Here is a 14,994-nt window from a genome sequence, read left to right as displayed (position 1 = left end):
CAGGGAGCACTGAACAATGTTCTGATCATAATCTATATCCCAGAGTACAAAGAAAGGTCCCTGCAGGGACCACTGCACTGTTACTTGGGCAAGAGACCTTCAAGGCCTCAGACATGAGAATTGTTTTTTTAAAACTATTAGTTTCATTCAAAGAAATATGCCAGGACATCAAGACTGGCCATTGCAGAGTCTAGTCGTGGGAGCAGAGGAAAATGAGGCACAGACATCATACTGTGGGAGCAGAGTGGGAATGACCTACTACCCAGAAGTCCCTCATTTTATTAAGCCTCACGTACAACTCTTCCTCAGTTTTTCTAGGAGCTGGAGGACCAAGACCTCTATGGTTTTCAGCTTAACTCCACAGATTGCAGATCAGTCTTTAAAATGAAAGGCAAAGCTAAGGTTACTAACAGCTTGTGTTGAAGTAGAGACCAGAAGCATTCATGAAAAATTTCCTAAAGAGGCTGGGGGAAGACTTCAGAAGATATCCACATCCAGAGTGGTCTGTCTAACTCCCAGAGAAGTGCAGAACTTGCAAGTTGTGGCGCGCACCTGCCGCAAAGGGAAAATAAGAATAAGTTACGACAGCACCCCCAACTGGTTGACAGAATGACAATGGCCAAAGAGAAGAATAGGCATCCTGACCTCTGACTCAGAAGGACAGAAGTGGGAAGTATATGGGGATAGGAAACAAAGCTACTTGGATGGGGCTCAGTACTGGACCCTTACAAGCCAGCATGCAGACAAGCTGGATTTGTTGATACAGTACATGGTCCGTGTAGTCTAGGCTGAATCCTGCCATCTGCTACACACATGGCTCCCCTTAGCTTTAATTATTGTTGTGTATATCCAGTGGCAGAACTTAATTTTTTTATTTCAACACCAACCCTTCTCCCCCACAGTCCCACCAGCCTGATGATTTTGTCCCTGCTAATTGGTCTTTGGGTGTTCTTGACAAAGCCAATATCTGGCAGCAATGCCACCTTTCAAATGCCACTGCTCTTTTCCCATCTGCTTCCTCCTTCACACCCACACATAGCAACAGGACTGCATCTTACTAAGGCTCATATCTCAGCCTGATGATGATGTCAGCTGAACCTCTATGGGCAATCTTCTGTTTGTCCTCACGGGGTGAGGATATGACCACTTGTGAACCTTGCCTTTTATTATTTGGTGAGATAAGATCATTAGAAATGCCAAATGAGATAAGAAACAGATGTTTCTCAAAGCTAAGCAAAGAGCTTTTGAGCCATCAGATGAAAATATCCTGGATACTTAAAAAAGATGAGGTACTGAACTCCTAACCCTGCCACTGACTTCCTGGCCAAGGGGCCCCAGTCATGGGCCTGGACCCCATTGTGGTAGGTGCTGTACAAACACAGAACAAAGACAGTCCCTGATCCAAAGACAAGAGACAGATGGATACAGACTGAGCAAATGGGGAACAGAAGGAAACAACCCCAGTCTGTATGACAGGCAGTGGCTTCAGCACACCAGCGGCCTAATTCATTGTCAGATTGTATAGGTGTAAGAAGAGTCAGGATGAGCTCCACCCTGACATCTGGTGGTGAGGTGTGGCAAGTTGTGGAAAAGAACTTCAGGGGCCGATCTCATTTGCATAGGCACACCCACCACGCCTAGAATGAGACCATAGCTGCCCAAATGGTCACTTTGGCTGTTGTGGGATCCCCAGTGTCTCTGTTATTGGGGCGGGAAGAATAAATTGTTATTACCCTGATTATGGGAACTGTGCTTGGAACTGCACGTGGCCTTTTGTTATGATGGAGGGATTCACCATCAACTAAGTAGCACTCGCTAGGCAAGGGTCATGGGTTCCAAAACTGTGTGAATGGAGAGAGGCTGGGGACAAGTATTAATACTTGGTGGCATGGGCCCCTTGGTGAGGGCCTTACATGCTAATTGCACTTCCTCCTCTCTCCACTGTGGAATATCAGAGCTAATTTTGATTTCATTAGAAGTCTAGTTATAGGCTGCTGAGCTCACTTTGGGCTGACAGTGCACCAGCACTGGGGCTCCCCTATTATAAGCTGAATTCACCTAAGAGCTGAAATCACTGAGTGTTGTGCTAAGTAGTGGGGGAGCCTGAAGATATATTGTGGAGCAGTTCGATGCAGTGCAGTGTGTGGATGGCAGGAGCTGCTTGTGGGCCGTGGAGCTGAGTGAAGGAGTTCGTGGGGCGGCTGGCGGAGCGGAGCGCAGCTGAGCGAAGGAGTTCGTGGGGCGGCTGGCGGAGCGGAGCGCAGCTGAGCGAAGGAGTTTGTGGGGCGGCTGGCGGAGTGGAGCGCCACTATGGAGCTATGGGGCGGTCAGCTTCAGATCACGTAAGGTGCCTCTTACCCCTGTCCCACTTCCACCCAGGTTGGGAGGTAAAGCTCCGCAGATAAACTTTCGAACTCTGGGGCTGCCCTGACCAGGGACAGAGACTTTTGGGGCATTGGACTTTTGGGACTTTGGGTGATTTGGGGTTGCTGGACTCAAGAACCAAAGGGAAAAGGGCATGCCCCAATTTGCCTGGGGTGGGTTTTTTTTGCTCATGGGTTGTGTTATGAATCCTGTTGGTGGTGTTTCCCCAACATAATGCCACATTGTTTCTCTCTGTTATTAAAAGACTTTTGCTACACTCAGACTATGTGCTTGCGAGAGGGGAAGTATTGCCTCTTGGAGGCACCCAGCGGGGGTGGTATATATTTGTCCCAGGTCACTGGGTGGGGGCTCGAGCCGGTTTGCATTGTGTTATTGGAATGGAACCCCTAGATATTGAACCCGGCCCTTGTTGCTGCCAACTCTGACGGGCAGAAGGGTTACATAGGCAACACATCAAAGGAGAATTTTGAGGTGATGGAGGTACCTTCTGTAGATGTTTATGGAGAGCACCTGCCAAGAAGGAGGGGCAGCCGGGGGGAAAGCATGAAAGGTGTGTTTTTGAAATTTTCATGAGTGGCAGGCAATGAGGGTTGGCACCATGGGCCCATTGGAGGTAGGAGTCGACATCACTAGCGAAGGAGAGATGAAAGGTTGGGTGGGGATGGGCAATGAAGGGCCTTGAAAGTGAAGACAAGCAGCTTATGGTTGATGTGATAGAGAAGGGGGAGATGCACAGAGAGAGGTGACATGGTCAAAGCAACAGGCTAGGAAAATGATCAATGGATGGGAGTAGAGCAAGAGTGCATTTGTCAAGGCCAGAAAAAAGGATGTTGCGGTAACTAACATGCAAGAACCTGAGAGTCTGGATGAGAGTTTTAGCTGAGGTGGATGGATAGGAAAGGCTGTATCTTACAGATGTTATGCAGAAAGAATCCTCAAGGCTTAAACGTTGGCTAGGTCTTCACATCCAGGCTGAGGTCTGAGTCAAAGGTGAGTCGTGTAACCTGGGCACAGATGACAGGCAAGATGGCGGTGTTGTCTCCAGTGATGGAGAAAGGAGGTCGGGGGAAGGCTTGGGTTGGGTTGTGGGGGAGGAAAATTAAGAACTATGTTTTAGTCACATTGAGCTTGATAGGATGGCTAGACATAGACAAGAAGATGTCAGAGACAGGCAGAGATTTTAGTATGGACAGAGGGAGGCAGGTCTGTAGTAGCGAGGTAGAACTGTGAGTCAGCATAGAGATGGTTGTTGAATTTTTGTTTGCAGATGAGGTTACCCAGAGATAAGGTGTAGAGAGAGAAGAGAAGGGGCCCAAAGACAGAACCCGGGGGAACCCCCACAGAAAGCTGGAGGGGAGTGGGATGAGGAGGATCCTCTGACGAGCAAGCTGAAGGAGCCATGAGAGAGATAGGGCGAGAACCAGGAGAGGACAGAGTCATGGAAGCCAAGGGAGGACAAGAAGAACGTAGCTGACTGTGTCAAAGACTGCTGACAGGTCAAGGAGGAGGAGGAGAGTGGAGTACTGCATCTGAGCTTTGTTTAGGAAGAAATCTTTAGAGACTTTGTTGAGAGCTGTTTCAGTGAAGTGCAAGCCAGACTGGAGAGGCTCTAGGATGAAATTGGAGGAGAGGAACTCCAATGATTGTAAATAGCATGTCCCACAAAAGGGAGACGGGGCAATAGCTGGAGGAGTGAATCAAAGGTGGCTGGGTTAGAGGACATGGAATTCAGTTAAGTGGGAGAAGCAGAGTTATCTGTCTTTCCTATTTAGATAGTGAGCTCTCCAGGGCAGGGACTCTCTAATATTGCTCCCAAGTGTTCAAAAAACCTAAGTCAGGCCCCTCAAAGTCATGAGATTTAAAAAACAGGTGCGGGGTTATTTTTATTTGCCTTCTGGTGCCAGAACCTTTAGTGCTCACATCTCCTCAAGCTTTTCCTCACAACCACGAGGACTTGAAACACGATTCCAGAACTGGGTGGGGGGGGGCACTGAGAAAACACACCAGATATCAAAAGCCTTCCGATAAAATCATAAGACCTGGCAACACTGTCTCACACTATGTGTACATACAGCACCTCCCACAAGGGGATCCTGATCTCAGCTAGGGTCTCTAGCCACTATGGCAATATAAACATACTGGATCTCCCCTTCATTCCTGCTACTGGTACCCTGATGTCTCTGTGACACCTGATACTGCAGAAATAAAATCCAGCCTTTAATAAACTAGCATCACCAAAAGACCCAATGGAAATTAAATAATGTTTTGGTTTGTTCAAATGAAAAAAGACACTTTCATATGAAAATACCTGCCAAGCTTAAACATCTAGTCATTTAAAGCAGAAAGAACAGAAGTATTTTACAGCTGGGGAAAATAAATCCAGCTCAGAGTGGCTTTCAGTGGCTATGAGTTTTCCCAGCAGCTGGCTGTCCCACTTTTTGCAATGTATAATTATGCTTACTAACAGGAAGTACTCTCTTATACACTGAACAAAGGTACAATTAGTGGCAGCATCTGAAGTGTTAGCTAACCTAATAAAGACCTCCTCAGATAGAGCTGAGTATTATTAAACATTGACCTCAGAATATTAGCCAAGAGTCTGAGTCATCAGTAATCACACCAAGCAAACTCCAGTCAGGTTTTATTTCAAAGAGAACCAGACTGAACTGCACTAGCCACCTATTTAATGCTCTGGTGGAAAACAGAGAGTATGACAACCAGGAATATTTTAGTTCTACAAAGAGAATAAGCGCTTTAGAAAGAAAACTGTTTCAAATATTTACACTTGGTAGACGCTTTGTAAAATGATCACATTTTTATACGTGATCCAGAGAAGTGGGTTTTCAGCAAAACAAAATGTCTCAAAAAGGGTCAGTTTATAGCCAAAATTTTTGATTTTTCAATCCAAAACCCAAATGCCCAAGAACTGAAAATTTTTGATTTGAATAGCCTGCCATGGTGCCTCATGGGAGTTGTAGTTCCACATCCTCATATACCCATTCTTCTCTATGGGAAGGTAATCCCTAGCTCAGGGGTTCTCAAACTGGGCGTCAGGACCCCTCAGGGGGTTGCAAGGTTATTACATGGGGTTATTACAGCTGTCAGCCTGTACCCCAAACCCTGCTTTGCCTCCAGCATTTATAATGGTGTTAAATATATAAAAATGTGTTTTTAATTTATAAGGAGGGGTTGCACCCAGAGGCTTGCTATGTGAAAGGGGTCACCAGTACAAAAGTTTGAGAACCACTGCTGTAGCTGGACTACATTGCCTATGAACATGGCCAGGGGCTGAAATGGTGCAACCACCTCCCCTCACCGGGAGGGCAGACCATGGTGCATCATGTAAGACGTAGTCCAACTGGGGAGCCTAGTTCATATAAGAGAAGGGGAACATGAAGCACTGAAACTGCAGTGCCCATATCAGTTTTCCAGTCAACTCTCTCCCAACTCTTAGTGTTGCTTGGGATTCTAGTGACTAATGTTATTCTCCTTCCCTTTGAACTAGGAAAGGGTAGCCAGATGCAGAATAGCCACAGCTGCTTGTCTCCAAAATTTAAAGGAGCTAAATAGAGCTACCATGATGGGAAAGGTTCCAAGAAGAGGGTAAACTTACAGGGCAGAGATTCAGAAGTTACATAAGAACGGTCACACTGGGGCAGACCAAAGGTCCATCTAGCCCAGTATCCTGTCTTCCAACAGTGGCCAATGCCAGGTGCCCCAGAGGGAATGAACAGAACAGGTAATCATCAAGTGACCCATCCCCTGTCGCCCATTCCCAGCTTCTAGCAAACAGAGGCTAGGGACACCATCCCTGCCTATCCTGGCTAATAGCCGTTGATGGACCTATCCTCCATGAACTTATCTAGTTCTTTTTTGAAGAACCAGAAGTTACCAGGCAATCAAAAAGAAATCTCCAGCTCTAACATAGCACATTTTCTGAGGGCCAGTGGTTTGGACAGAGGACGTGCTCAGGTTTTCAAAACTGGAAGTGGGCCTGTTTGAAACAACTGTTTGTTTTTCCTTGATACTATGTCATCGTAAGGAAATCATGATGAGAGAAGGCAATTGCTGATCATGATATCTGCCATTCCTTTGCTGATTTTTACAATTGCAAGTGCGTCTTAGAGGATCCTTGAATAGAAGTTTACCAGCCCTATTGGATTACTAGTTTAGAATGCATCCGATGAAGTGAGCTGTAGCTCACGAAAGCTTATGCTCAAATAAATTGGTTAGTCTCTAAGGTGCCACAAGTACTCCTTTTCTAGTTTAGGGGTTGGTGCTCCTCTAGTTGAACTCAGTGAAGCTAAACTGATTTACACTAGCAGAGGTTCTGGCTCCATAATTTCAACATTCTGAAGAACAGTATGACACAATCCAGCAATAACCAAAAAACAAAGTTATTTCATAATCCCCACTCTTGATTCACAATATCATGCTTTCTCCATAGTGGCCTTTATTAAATGTGTCTGAATTTTGCATTTCCTGTCTTAAGAATGTATCACCCTCTAGCCCAGTTTGAATATAACTTGTGGGGCCATTTTATCAGTGTGTTATTTTTAGCACATAATTAAGACAAAGAGGCACAATAAGAACGTACAGATTGCAGCACTTGACCTAATTGTCCTATGTAACTTTTTTCCTCTTGTGCTGATAATTTTCAGTGCAGTTATCAACAAGCAAAGGTAACAGGATCATAGTTCACGCTGACAAGGCAGGGTATAAGAAAAGTGCTACTTAACTGAGACCGCAAGAGGAGTGTGTTTCACTTTCAGCAGAAAATGAATATGAGAACCTCATTTGGTCTTTCACCTCATGTGGCTACAATGACTGGTAGTAACTGGGGCCTGAGAAGACCTTGTTTAACAAGCAATACCACCCTTAAGCCCATGTGACCTGTATGATTGCACAGACTCCTTACACTTCCAGGGACATTCCTCCCCATGTTTCTCAGTGAACCCAATTCCCTATTCACCATTCCCTCTGATTTCTGTGCTAAGAGGCTTGTGGCAGATTCAGGGGCAGATCCAGTTGTAATCACAACAATCAATTGGCTAAGAATTGCATACAGCCTGTTACAGCCCACCCTCCATACATGAATCCTATCCACATGTCTTTGAGCGTTTACAGTCTTTGGGGTAAGGACTATGGCTTTTTATATTTGTATAGCACTTAGCACAAATGGGGCCTGGACCTTGTTGGTTTCTAAGTGCTACTACAATGTAAGTGTTAAATAATGGTTAATAATAATCCACAACTGGTGCAAGTTACCACTGCTCTTGATTTATACTAGCTGAGGATCTAGTCCTGATTCCCTAACTAAGCCCCAAATCCACTTCTCGTAAGGAAGTCACGGATCTGGCTCTACCTCCTGTTCCAGGAGTAGCTGTGGACTGAGTTCTAACTTCTGAGCAAGCAGAGTTTTTATATTAATGTGCACAGGGGAAAACCCCTAAGCAAATATAAAGAGGATCTTTGTATTTCCATGTCATGCCTTGCTCTGAATGTCTTTTTAATTAGCATAATTGATAACAGTACTTTCAATCTGACAATAAAATAAAACAGAAATTAGTTTGATATTTGATAATGTACTTTAAGGCCACCTTCCTATCTTCTTTCCTTTCACAGTTTGGGGTGTTAGTCAGAGCCCTGCTGCTTCTGGATATTAAGGTAACAGAGTAGTGCAGAGTGGGTTTTTTTCCCCTGCACTTGTGACTGGAGAGAAAGTAGCAAACTTTTTTCTCTGATTGTCACCACAGGAGTGGATTGGTGCACAATGTGGGCCTGATCCTGCAAACACTTATGCACGTGAGCAGCTTTACGTATGTGAGCACTTGTGCATTAGGGTGAATACTCCTGTGTGGGGCTGCCATTTCAGAGTACTTCAGCTACTGGAGAATGCAGCTCTCTACTTGTCTTGTGGAGCTTCTCTCGTGTAACACATTATGTGCCTGCGCTATGATCTGCTCTGACTTCCATTTTTGTCTCCCAGTGCAACTCAAGGCTTGCATTAGACTTATAATGCCTTAAATGGTGTAGATCATCTGGTCTCCCTTAGAGACTACCTCCCTCCTCATGGGACTCTTGCTGAGTTGCCTCCTATCCAGTGTAAGTGGGTGAGGGAGGCTGGTTAGGCAATTTCAGTGAGGGATCCCATGACTGTGGAGTTCATGTGCCCTCTTGGTATTACACAACGCTGGGTGTTTGTGCTCCTAGGCTTTTGACATGGGAATGGATCAAGGTGGGCAGAGGCAACTCAGGAGGTGGAAGTGATTAGTTCTAGGGGGTTGGATGGGTGTGCAAGAGATTTTTAAAATTGATATGGACATTGGATTATGCTGTAAATTCTATGTACTATCTGATCCTATCTATATTCTTATAATGCCATCACCACTGTAGTATCTGGCCTCTAAGTTTTGTTTGTGTGTTCATATTGCACATGGGGTGTAGTTTATCAATGAAATAATGTATATATTCACCTGAGGTAGGCTCTATTCATTGTTTAAGTGTGCGGATGTGCACAGGGGCAGCAAATGGAGCATTTGTGTAACAAAGGGGGATCTCTCCACCTGTGTGTTGCTAAGGGGTGTGGCATGGTCTCTTACCAGCCCTGAATAAGCCATCCTGTAATGGGGACCTGAAGACTGGGTAATAGAATCCTTAATTAACATGAATCCTGTGGCCAAAAATTTCTGTGGAGAGGTAGTAGCCAGTCCACGGAGAGGTTACATTACAGACCTGGGGCATATCCATGGGCTGTAGGACTGATTTCCAACCCTCTGAGCCCATGAAGCTATCCACGCAAAGCTCGATCATTTTAGCTTTGTGCCTGGCTAAGGTAGGAGGGAGGGGGGAATTTCACTCTAAATATATAACACCTGCCTACATCAATTCTGCACAAAGCACCTGTGTACCTACTCATGCATAAAAAGTCTACACCAACTGCTAGCAGACCTACCTCTGAATGAAAACATTGCACCAAATACTTTGTATATACATGCGTATCACAATGCTGCACCAAGTACCTGTGAATTTTCTTGAGTATAGCAACACTGCACTTAATATCAGTGTTCCCACACATATATAATAATCCACACTTCAAAACTGCATACCTGTCTTTGTATTTAACATGTGTCATCATCTGTGAACTTAACTGTAAATATCCAGAGGGGAAAACTATACTCGCTTTTTAAAAGCATCAGCTGAGAGTAAAGAGGCAGAGACAGAAAAGAAGGGTGTTTTTGAAGAGAAAGGAGAGATATAAGAAATATGGGGTTAGGAAGAAGTATATGGTGCAAGAAATTGGGGGGAGAGGGATTAGGGCCTAATCCTGCCTATTGACCTGCACAGGTGTGCCCCTTTGCCCACTTTCAGCCTCACTGACATCAGAAAATAATTGAAACAGTCGGTGCCTGCGTCCCCTGCAGACATGTTTTAGACACACAAAACATAAATACATTTCCCTGGAAGGCTGGGGATTTATTTCTGGAGCAATAGCAGGGTCTATGAAGGCACAGAGTTCCCCCATGCAGTTGTCCACGCGGGTTTGGGGTCTTAGAAAACAAAGAAATGCAAGGAAAATAAATGGAGTAAAGATGGGGAGGAAGAAAGAGCCATGAGAAGGAAGAGTACAGCAGGCATCATAGTGAGTTAAAAATGTGTTTTCTAGAAACTTTACAGCACATGATGCTAGAGAATTAGACTTCCAGCATGCCCGTGAAATAATTTTTTTTTTTGTCTTTATGTCTGAAGATTTTGTTTTGAAATGCACTAATCTTCTACATGCAGGACACTGCTCCAGGTTTTCCAAAATATTCTGGAAGCGAACAGGATCCATGCAGTCAGTGCTTTATTTATAAACGATGTCTCCCTGCTAGTCGGAACTAAATGTTCACACAAGGTTTGTGTGCGTTAGTCTCCTGGATGTAAGATGCTGGCAAGAACAGCATTTGCAGGTCCCATGCTTTTGATTTTAGGATTTGTATTTTATGTAGACTGGGATTTTTTTTAAAAGTTTCTTTTCGTTTAACTTCCCCCCTCCCTTCCTGTTCTCATCGAGGGACAGGTGTTGTTTAACTCTGCGTCTTTTGATCGGTTTCTCAGGGTTCTGCACTCTCAGAACCAAAAAGAAAAGGAGGACTTGTGGCACCTTAGAGACTAACCAATTTATTTGAGCATGAGCTTTCGTGAGCTACAGCTCACTTCTTTTCTTTTTGCGAATACAGACTAACACAGCTGTTACTCTGAAACTCTAAGAATCGTTTCCTTTTACCCACAACAAAAATGGTTTCCAGCCATTGGCTGGGGACACATTTATCAGTAGCCAGCAGGAGCCTCTCTCTTCCCCCCCCCCCCAGCCCCAACTACTTCCTGTTTGGCTGTCCTGCCCTCGAGGAAGGTGGCTCATGCACTTCCAGTTCGGGAGCTGCAGGTCCCAAGTATTTCCTGCTTCAGCTGTGTGAGTATCACAAGGGCGAGCGAATGCGGGCCTGCTCCCTGTCCCCTTGCAGGCTGTCTCCATGGGATGGTGTCTGAGGATGACCGGCTGCTTGAACCGTGTCAGCTGGAGTGGGAGGGTTGTAGGGGGGTGCTGCATAGGAGTGCCAGTGGATTTGGGGTGCGGGGCTTGTGTGAAGGTTTGGGAAGCAAGGTGGGGGAGGTAATATATTTTATTGGACCGACTTCTGTTGGTGAGAGAGACAAGCTTGTGAGCTTACAAAGACGGAGCTCTTTTCAGGCCTGGGAAAGGGACTCCATCCTGGCCTCCCAGCTCAGTGCAAGGTGGAGCAGGTCGGTATTGTAAGGGGCCATGCAAAGGAGAGTGGCCCCTGAACACCTCCCCACTCGGCTTTGCCCTGTCTGGGGGGGCAAGGAGTTGGGGTATCTGAGGGTGCGAGTGAGTGACCAGCGGCTGCAGCACGGTGTTAGCTGGAGGCTGGGGGACGTCCGTGTATGGTTGGGGAGGGGGCTGGCAGAGCGGCACTGGGGCACACAGAAGGAACGGGTGGCTAAAGGGGGAGGGTTTCCCCTGCCCTTGGGGAGCATGTGGGAGCGACTGGTAGTTAGTGGGGTCTGGCTGCTGTTCACCTGCCCTCTGACAACCCATCAGCCCTGCTGCCCCCAGACTGTCTTCTTCCTGCGGCCGGGAGGCGGACAGATGTCTCCAAGTAGTGCCGGGGCCCCGATCCTGTGAGCCTGTCTGCATGCATAGACCAGTGCGAGTGCGGGGTCCCTGCTACCCGCTTTTAGGATTGGGGCCGTGGCAACTTATCCCAGGCATAACCATGCTCTCAAGTGTCCCTAGAGCCTCTGTTTGCCAGAAGCTGGGAATGGGCAACAGGATGGATCACTTGATGATTACCAGTTCTGTTCATTCCCTCTGGGGCACCTGGCACTGGCCACTGTCAGAAGACAGGATACTGGGCTAGATGGACCTTTGGTCTGACCCAGTAAGGCTGTTCTTATCCCTCTTCCACCCTGGCTGTGCTGGGCAGCCAGGCTTTGTAAATAACCATGTAATCACAACTGGCCCCACAGTGGAGCACTACAGGGCTTTGTACCATCAGTGGGTGCGGCGCATCCCTGCTCAGAACCAACGGTTTGATCTGAAGGCCTTTTTGCTCACTTTTGGTGTCCCTTGTTGCCTTTCCCCAGGAGCTCTTCTCTGGTTTGCTTTTATTGAAAGCAGACGAGCCCTTAAACTGAAAATTTACATTAAAAAACAAAGCTGGGGAAACCATCTGTTAAAATATGGCCGCTGCTTTCACACGCAGCACTGGAGGACTGATAAATAACAGAGCTGGGCCAAACATTTCAACCTTTTTTTTTTCCCCCACCAAAAAACAGACCCATAAATTTTAGTGAAAAATGTTGTTGTTTTACTGGCTCTGATGAAGTGAGCTGTAGCTCACGAAAGCTCATGCTCTAATAAATTGGTTCGTCTCTAAGGTGCCACAAGTCCTCCTTTTCTTTTTGCAAATACAGACTAACACGGCTGTTACTCTGAAACCTAAGCACAGAGACTGATCCCATCACAATATTCACAAGGGGTTCCCTTCCAGCTCACCTACCACTGGACTAGCCGTAAATTATGTTAATGCTTAAAGGGGTGAATGGGTCTTTAATTTGGCTTGATTGTTTCAGTGTTACAAGAAGACCGCCCTCGTGGGGAGCAGGGAAACACTCTGAATCAGAGCGTGCGTGAGTGTAGGAAGGGCGGGGGTAGTGGAGGTGAGTGTAAGCACTTCAGGGACAGTCAGACCTCTGAGGATGGGAGTGTCAAACTCACCTGAGATAGTGGGCCTGATCTGCTGCTTGTGTAGACCACACTCAGCAAAAGTTATTAAAATAGAAATAGCCAAAGATAAACCATGTTGGTAATGACATACATTTATTTTACGCTTCTCCAGAGCCTCTTAAACGCTTCCAAGTGGTTCAGCACCTGTACCCAAGGTTTTGCTGGATTGCTGCACCAGAGTCTGGATTGTGGACTAACTCCCCCATGTGGACCCTGCTGGCGCATGCTAAATGTTCCTTAGTGTGCGTTGATGTCATCCTGTTTTTAGCAGGACTTCATCAATGTACGCTAGCAGGGTCTATGCAGGGGTGTTAGAGCACAACACACTGGTGTGCTCTACAAATCATACCCTGGTAGTGTGGACTCAGGAGTTGTGAAGACAAACCTGAATATTCATGGGAAGTCCACAGTCTGGATGAAACTGTTCAGCAGGCTAGATCCAGCCCATCGGTGTTACATTTGACCCCCCTGATTAGAGGCTGAGAACAGATTCTCAGTTCTGTTAACAGCAGTGCATCTCCATTGAGATCAGGGGAATTATACAAGGTTAAGTAGAATAACTAAATGGGGAAACAGACTCTGGAAGGCCAATGAGTTTTAAATCAATCTATACCAGCTGCTTGTGGACTTTGCACTGTGTAAAAACATTGCACCAAATACATTTGAATAGAAGTGTATGTTACAATGCTGTACCACATTCCTGTGAATATTGCTTTTTAGGGCAGGGACTGCCTTTTTGTTCTGTACTTACATTGCCTCGTGTAGCAGGGTCCTGGTCCCCGGCTAAGACTCATAGGCCCTGCAATAATATAAATAATAATATACTGAGATATAACAACACCACATCTCATATCCCTGTTCCTACACATATATGACAATCCACACTTAAAAGATAGGAATACAGATTTTTAACTCCTGTCATTATTGGCGTACTTATCTTAATATCCAACACAATACAGTTTTTTAAAATTAGCTGAGAGTAGTTCACCTTGTGTCTCTCATGGTTTCATTTTGGATGGCTCACCCTCATCACCAAGCTCCTAATCTCTTCCTAACTCTCTCCTCTATCTCTGTTCTGCATCATGGCTTCTAACTTCACCAGACCTATGACCTGGGGGCCATCTTCCACTCCTCCTCCTCCTCTCCCACCCAGGTTGTCTCCAAATCCTGGAGCTTTTCACTCCATAACATTTCAAACACCTCTTCACCGGGGTGAAATCACTCGTCTCTAATCATCCTACTTCACTGCTCCACTCTCCCACTCATCAGATCTTTTTGATACCAACTTCAGCCCCCTCCAGTCCAACTTGAATGCCCCAGCCCTGGTTCTGCATCACACAGCCCCTGCTCCTTTCACTCAGTTTATTTTAGCATTTCCCCCCATCTATACCTGCTTTATCGCCTAGCACAAACATATCTGTGCCTTCTGCTATGGTACCCTTTATGTCTGGATTGCCCTTCCCAAGTCACCTCCCTCTCGTTCAGACCCTCCTCAAAGTCCAGAAGAGTCCATGACATACTGACTCATCTTATTATTGTCATCCTTGTCTTACGTTGGCTTTAGATTTATACAGTCATTGGGGCTGGTGTGATGGCCCACATTTTCATAGTGAATTGTTATTTTAGGTGTCCAACCTGAGAGACCTTAAAGGAGCTTGATTGTGAGAGAGGAGATCCTCAGCAAACAGGTCCCTTTAAGGGGTCTCCAGTTGGACACCTAAAACCATCAGCCCCCTTTGAAAATCTTGGCCTATGTTTTGTGAGGTGGCTAGTCCAGTTTTTGGTTTGTTTACTAATCATTATTTTTCTATCATACACTGAGAACTTGTTCTAACCAGTTCATCATTGCCAGCTTGTGTTTGGGTTCAAAAAGTCTGATCTCCAACTTGGTCTGTCTTCCAGGTAAAAATAGGAATAATGATATTTGGGGTTAATATAGCACCTTGGTTCATAGGACCTGGGAGTGTGTTACTAAGGCAGGCGTGCATTATCATCACTTTTACAGATGGGGAAACCGAGCTTCAGCGGCACGAAGGCCGCACTTTTCAGTACTGAGTTCGCATGTTTCAGTTTTTGTCCTGACTTGAAACATCTTGGCCTTGATTTTTCAGAAGTTCTGAGCACCCAGATCTCCAACTGAAGTCCATGGGAGCTGCAGAGGCTCAGGACTAAGTCGTCTCAAATTGAGAAGCTGCCAGGAAGTGGCCAATCCTTGAAAATATGGTTGTCAGCGACTTGCCTAAAATCACACAGTGAGTTTACTGGCTGAGTGGAAAATAGAACCCAGGTCTCCTGAGCCTGGTGCCAGCTCCGAA

General features: G+C 45.9%; 1 protein-coding gene across 4 annotated transcripts in view; it reads left to right on the top strand.

The window, feature by feature from the left end:
* Positions 1 to 10,761: 10,761 nt before the first annotated feature.
* SHLD1 (shieldin complex subunit 1) overlaps positions 10,762 to 14,994 on the top strand; it is a 91,489-nt gene continuing 87,256 nt past the window's right edge. For 3 of the 4 annotated variants that reach the window (XR_012158336.1, XM_073339690.2, XM_073339691.2), the window contains exons 1-2: positions 10,762 to 10,840; positions 14,791 to 14,931. The gene's annotated coding sequence lies outside the window, so the exon portion shown is untranslated. The remainder of the gene's footprint in view (positions 10,841 to 14,790; positions 14,932 to 14,994) is intronic. The other variant, XM_073339692.2, reaches the window with a different exon arrangement.

This window comes from Lepidochelys kempii, chromosome 3 (assembly GCF_965140285.1).
Source record: "Lepidochelys kempii isolate rLepKem1 chromosome 3, rLepKem1.hap1, whole genome shotgun sequence".
Taxonomy (NCBI): domain Eukaryota; kingdom Metazoa; phylum Chordata; order Testudines; family Cheloniidae; genus Lepidochelys; species Lepidochelys kempii.
Note: the sequence above shows the minus strand (reverse complement) of the source record. Positions and strands in the feature narration are given on the sequence as shown.